We start from the raw sequence: 7,002 nt of genomic DNA on the forward strand, positions 1-7,002 counted from the left end.
AGGTTGTAGCGGCTCAGTTTTAAAGCGAGAGTAAAGAAACTGGTATCATATGAAACTAGAAAACCTAATGAATCCATTAGTACCAACCAAGGGGTCCCTTGACCTCTGACCTCCAGATGTGTGAATGTAAATGGGTTCTATGGGTACCCACGAGTCTCCCCTTTACAGACATGCCCACTTTATGATAATTACATGCAGTTTGGGGCAAGTCATAGTCAAATCAGCACACTGACACACTGACAGCTGTTGTTGCCTGTTGGGCTGCAGTTTGCCATGTTGTGATTCAAGCATATTTTTTTATGCTAAATGCAGTACCTGTGAGGGTTTCTGGACAATATTTGTCTTTGTTTTGTGTCGTTAATTGATTTCCAATAATAAATATATACAGACATTTACTTAAAGTAAGCATATTTGCCCACTCCCATGTTGATAAGAGTATTTTAAGCCCCCTTACTCTAACTCTTTGAGTTCCTGAAAAGCGCTATATAAGGCAAATTTATGATTATTATTATTAAATACTTGACAAATCTCCCTCTAAGGTACATTTTGAACAGATGAAAAATGTGCGATTAATCATGGACAATCATGCGATCAAATATTTGAATCGATTGACAGCCCTGTCCTCAATATGTCAGACACACAAGGCTGATGTGTTTGTGCTGTCAATAAAAAGGAGACATCATTTGTACCAGTTCACTGACTGCAGTTGTGTCATGCATTTCAATACAGACACTCCATTATCTCTGAATGTGCATCATCAGTTTGCAAATGAGCCAATTAAACAACATGAAATGGACTATGCTGTTGTACAAACAAGCCCAGGCCAAAGCCTTCGCTATCGCAGTCTATTCACTTCTCATTACGGCTCAGCGGGGATTTCTCTGGCTTGGAAGCGTCGCCCCATTTTGCGGCGCAAAGCAACCGCTGCTGTGTATCTTTGCTCACGTCTAAAAGGCAGCTAAGCTTCCTCTCCTCTAAGCAAGGAGAGACGGGGGTTATAAATATATATATATATATATATATTTGTTGCCTCGTGGTGATCTGGTGTGCGAGTAAGACCCAAGCCAGGGCTTAGCCTTTCTGTGCTCTATTACTGAAAATGGACGATCCTATTACATCGCTCGTAATCTCGCCGGGGCCAGACAGGACGCCGGGGATATCCCGTCCACCCTTTCGCCTCCTCTGGCACGATCATTGCCCACTGACCTTCTGGAGTTCATTTCCCAACAGCAGATCCAGTCCAATAGTCATTTCTTTGAGGCGCCGCGGTGCACTGTGCAGAACACACACGGCAGATATGATGGGAAATGTTGGACACTCTGAGTTCATGTGATGTGAATAGAAAATTGGAGACCAGTTAGCTGCTATGATATGACCCATATACAGAACCAGAGGGGGAAAGTAACTAAGTACATTTACTCATGTACTTCTTCTACTTCCCTTTAGGGGGAGATATACAACAAATAACTGCTATTTCTAGGTAACTTTCAGATGAAGGTTTTACATTTTTCAAGGACAAAAAGCACACATTGACACGCATTGATTCTGCTTTTCATTTAGCTGTTTCAGCTGTGTGAAGTATTCCATATCTATGTCTCGTCTGTTTCTTTAGCTTACTGTTTGTTTCGTATATACACTGTCAGCTGGTTGTGTATGAACACCGTCTTTATTCACACACAGAGCGGACCGTGAGGAGATTGACAAAAAGTGTATTATTGGATTAGAATCACAGCGGAGCGGAGGCATTTCAACTTTTTGTATAATATAAATTTATATTTAAGTTGTCTTGGCATCATATCTGACAATATTAGGCTATTTAATATGCTATTCATTCATTCATTTATTTGGCATATTTTCGAACGGACATTTTAGCCAGTGAACGCAGCACCATGGCTGCTAACACTCCCGGATGGTGAACTGGGGACTCAGTTGTCTGTTGTGCTCATACACTGCAGCTGGCGTACCGCTGCATGCGAGGCACTAATCTTGTCGTTTAACGGTTAATAATCGGTTAACGGGGTTTGGTTAAAGGCCCGTCCCATATAGACGCCTGTCCCAAATATAGGCGGGTTGAGTTCAGTGATTGAAGAAAATAAAAGCCCGGGCTATTATTATCGCAGTTTTTCAGTAAGTGGTTCTGTTGCCTAAATATAACTAATTAGTTTTACCGGGTTGCATATCTAATAATATATCAATGACGGGGGGTATTGAGTGTTTAATAAGTAAAGGATCTGAGAACTTCTTCCACCACTGAACAAAACACACTGCAGCACTGTGGGGAGTGACAGTTATCAGTATCAGCTGCCCTGAGTGTTAAGCATCTTCATTCTCTTCAAATAGTATTATTTTGAAACATGACAGAGTGCCAAGTGGTTCCCTGGATCGCCCCGCTTACAGTACCAGATGGCACGCTAAATTACATGTGAAACAGCAAAATGAAATGTGAAGTCAATTTTTGGCAGCTTCAGAACAGGAGCCGGGCCATGAGGTTTGATAAGCATTAAATTAATTTTGCTTGGAGTTCTAATTAATATATTGGTTAAAAAAAAGAGCTGTGATTGTACTCCAATACAAGAAAAAATTCTAATCAGACGCTCTGGTGTGTTTTTTCCACTTTGATTTCATCCAGTTTGAGAGTTTTTTGAGGAAGCGTCTTCACAGGCGGGAAAGAAAAGGTTTAGAAAATCTTTAATCAAAGATAATAGCTCTGAATCTTTCTCATGGGGGGAACTGAGTCTTGTTTATTCAGCTTGAAGCTCCTCAGGCACCTATAAATTATAGATAGAAGGTGCTTTAGCGTCGCGATTTAATTATTAGTATTTTCATAATCACGCCAACGTGCTGTAATCCTTAAGCAAACTTGCAAGGAATAGATGTGGTGTTTATTCCAGCGAGCTCTTCATCTCATCTTTTATTATTACCCGTGCTTCTGTAATTCCTTATCGCCCTATCAGGCTGGCAGCTGTTGGGTTTCTCCTGCAATTTCTATCTCATCCGGCAACCTGTGTGTGTGTGTTGCATGTGGGGACTGGATCGCTGTGATAGCCGTCACCCTCCTCGCTCTGTGAATATTGGGTGCGTTTGTGTCTTAGGTTGCAATATCGAATGACCCAATATCAAAGTCTAAAATCAGTCCATGCATTATAGATTTCAATCTAGCTATATATACTAGAAAACTGTCTCTCCCTGACTACCTTTTTGTTTGCTTTCCCTTGACATAAGAGCATATTTATTGTTCAAACTACCCGAGCAGAAAGCGTCGCTCGTCCCACCTCATAATCTCTGATGTCACGCCACCAGCGTGCAGCACAACTCCACAGGGAATCAATTAGGAAAAAAAAGTGCGAGAGAAAGACTTTGATACTAAGCAGGATGACGTTTTAGGGGATGTGAGAGCATTTCCTGGCTCAGCCTCGCCGGTGTTAATGTAGAATCAAAAGCTGCGGCGGTAAGCCTGCAAATTCCTCCCGACTGTCGAAGGAGCAGCGCCGAGAGAGAAGTTTGTTGTTTTTGGCAAAGATTGTCGCTGTGTTCACATGTTAACCAGCCAATCAAAGAATATAGGCATGATTTGAATAATTCTTTAAATTGAGTTTCACTTTGTTTATGCTAATGTCTGTCGATTTACATCTAGCCGCCTGCCAATCTCCCGTGCTGCTTTTTCTGGGAGCAAACATCCACATCTTGTATTTGAATCGAGTCCAATGTCTTTTGAGGAAACTAATTTGTGCTGAAAATATTACCTATACCCCAGGTCTGCTTTGGGGAGGAATGACAGCGGCTGACAACACGCACTGTGAAATTGATAGCAACGGAAAAGCTAACTGGCAGCCAATGGTTTGGCCTCCCTCATGTAAGTCATATTATTAGCCAGTTCAATGGGCTGGTTAATGACATAGTGGTCTATTACACTCATGTCTGTAAACAGAGGCACATGTTGCTGGTGCCAGAAATATGCCCATCACAAGTTTGCCTTTATGATGCCGGTAGTCTCCTCAAAGAGCTTGTTTCCACTAATAAAATAAAAATAAAAGATCTTCTTTTAAAAAAAAGAACGTCACTTCATGAATCCAAAACAAGTGCTCACAGTTTGTAGACCCGACGGTAACTTAGGTACGATTTAAAAAGGTGCCGTTGTACAGTACATCCATGTTTATGTGCATATAAGTGCAGTATTTCTGCTGTGTTCATGTTACAATAGGAACGTTGACCGATTACTGCTAACAGTTAAAAGAAATATGAAAAATTTAAAAAAAGCTGAGCTTAAAGGAGAGTATTTGGTCCACCTTAAAGGTCAGCCCACCTTAAGTGAGCCTGTGCCAGGGGTCAGGTCTAACCCCTTCACTTTAATCAGCAGGTAGCTGGCAAGCAGGACACAGGAACTTGGTTTGACCATAGACTGTATATAAAGATGGATGACATGACAGCTCCACTAAAGGGAAGCCAAAACATATGGATCGCCCCCTGGTGGCTGGCTGCAGTATAGGTCATAAGACACGCCCCCTCCAACTAAAAAGACAAAGTACACGTCAAATTTTTCTGATAGATGTTTTTTAGGTAGTTCTTATCAAGCTGATGAATGTTCAAGTGTTCATTTTTTGGTTTTAATGAGTTATTTGATGCAATAAAAAGGGGGCGAAACGTCATGATAGTGGCAGCCGGATGCTCGAGAAGAGATGCAACTTTAACTTTCCATAACTAGAACCTCTGTAATAGAGCATGTGTCAATATGATCATAAATGTAGTTATATAGATGTTATGGTTAGCTGTTGTGTCTTTCTAGCCGAACAGCTACCATGGTGCTAACGTAGCAGCTAGGTGGCTCGATCTATAAATAAAATAGAGTAAAATTGTACAACTTAAATACAATAAAATAAGTGTTTGATAAAATAACATATAATAGGATAAAATTGTACAACTTAAATACCATTGAATAAATGATTAATGAAATAACAATAAAATAGAATACTATTTAGCAGCTTATATACATGAAATAAGTGATTAATGAAATAACAATAAAATAGAATACAATTCTACAACTTAAATAAAATAAGTGATTAATATACTACCAATAAAATAGAATACAATTTAACAACTTAAATACATGAAATAAGTGATTAATGACATAATGAAATAAAATACAATTTAACAACTGAAATACATAAAATAAGTGATTAATATACTAACAATACAGTAGAAAACAATTCTACAACTTAAATACCTAAAATAAATGATTAATAAAATAACACAAAATATAATACAATTTAACAACTTAAATACTAGCGCTAACAAGCTGCGGCTGTGCTCGGCTCGAGATTGGCTGGGGCGGGTGTATGGGCAGGACCTCGACTCAGTTGCCTGTTTTGCTCCTACACTGCAGCTGGTGGTAAATGATGGATTCAACCTGTTTGTGCATCGGCTAATGTTGCAGCTGGGCGGTTTGTTAGGCACTAAAACCACAGCACCGCTGCATGCAACGCACTAATCTTGTTGGTTAAAGGTTAATGATCAATTAACGAAGGTCAAAATTCTGTCAAAATTAGCATCCCTATGCCGAAGGCATGGTAATAACATGTATGAAACTGATTTGTTTTCCATTAAATGTGCTGTAGGTTAGGTTTGAATCAATAAGATGCATGATTCCTTCTTTTATCCAGGCTGCGTAAATATTGAAAACATGGGCCAAACGTTTTTCAGCATTCATTCAATTTCATAATGCATTTCCATTCATACTGTAATTTATAGTTGAGAGATCAGACTCAGTGAGTGAAATGGAAGCATATCACATTGATTCCCTTGAAAGCGTTCGCACACCCTCCTGTGCCAGAAAGTAGTTTTTAAAAAGCAGATTTTCAACAAGTTCCCCACAATGGGAACATCATCCCTCCACCCTGGAGCATTTCAGTAAATGTCTTTGTAAAGACTGTTTTCATGGCACTTTTGCTTTATTAGACAGTAAAAAGGAAGCTGAAACGAAGGGAAGTAACAAGCAGTAAAGGTCCAGACTGGTTTTAAGTTAGAAAAATGCCTTTACATGGTAGTTGACAGGGCTGTCCAGACGTTACCCTTTTAGAGAAATGTCTCCGTATTTCTGTGTCTGTGTGAAATGTGTAATAGCCTCAAGTAATATCCCATAAGTCAAATTAATAAGTTCTCAAACAACTGTTTCTAAAAGCTGACCCAACATTAAATCTCTTCAACCGCTCTCAATTTACAGTATATTTTATTGTGGTTTGATGCCATTTACAATACGTAGGGCCATTTAAAAAATTGTTTCCTTCACAATGGAGGCGATCCATCACCTCTGGCTCGTTTTTAATCCCAGGTGACTGAAGCATCTGTCAGGATGACTGAATGTCGATAGAGCGGTACAGGAGGGAGAAAGGGAGAGGAAGGAAGGGGATGCAGATCCAGCCAGGAGTGATGGCTTTGAGACAGCCAGAATCTCACCGAGATGTGATGAGTATCACTCAACAGCAAGCGTATGTGTGTGTGTAAGATATAGGACACCCAGAAACTTCATAAAATACATAAATAGAAGCTCATTTTTCCATCTGATGGATGTTTTTATCCAGAACAATATCCTGGCTGCGCGTATTAAGGTGGCACCAACAACCCTGGCAGAGATAGTGTCATACTTTATCCACTGATGGTATACAGGACCAACAGATGGTCTACTGGAAGTAACGAATGGAAGTGCATTCGAGGGCAGACGCTCAGGAAAGTCCATCTTTAACAGACAAGGTTATCAGATATTCATGGCGCCTAATTAAACAAGTACAGCCTGGGTTCAGTCCCACAGCACATTTCCTAGTGACCTAATTAATTTTTTGGTTTATTGGAATATGATTTCAGCTCTCGGGCTCTCAAGTTCATCAACTGCCCTCCTCTCTGCTTTTGCGATGTTGCATGCGTGGCTTGATGGTTAATGTTAAAGAAGTTTGTGTAACTTTTTCCTCTCAACCTACCGTGTCTGCTTCGACAGTTGATGATTTCTTACAT

The sequence above is a fragment of the Sebastes umbrosus genome, chromosome 24 (assembly GCF_015220745.1).
Source record: "Sebastes umbrosus isolate fSebUmb1 chromosome 24, fSebUmb1.pri, whole genome shotgun sequence".
In the NCBI taxonomy this organism is placed as follows: domain Eukaryota; kingdom Metazoa; phylum Chordata; class Actinopteri; order Perciformes; family Sebastidae; genus Sebastes; species Sebastes umbrosus.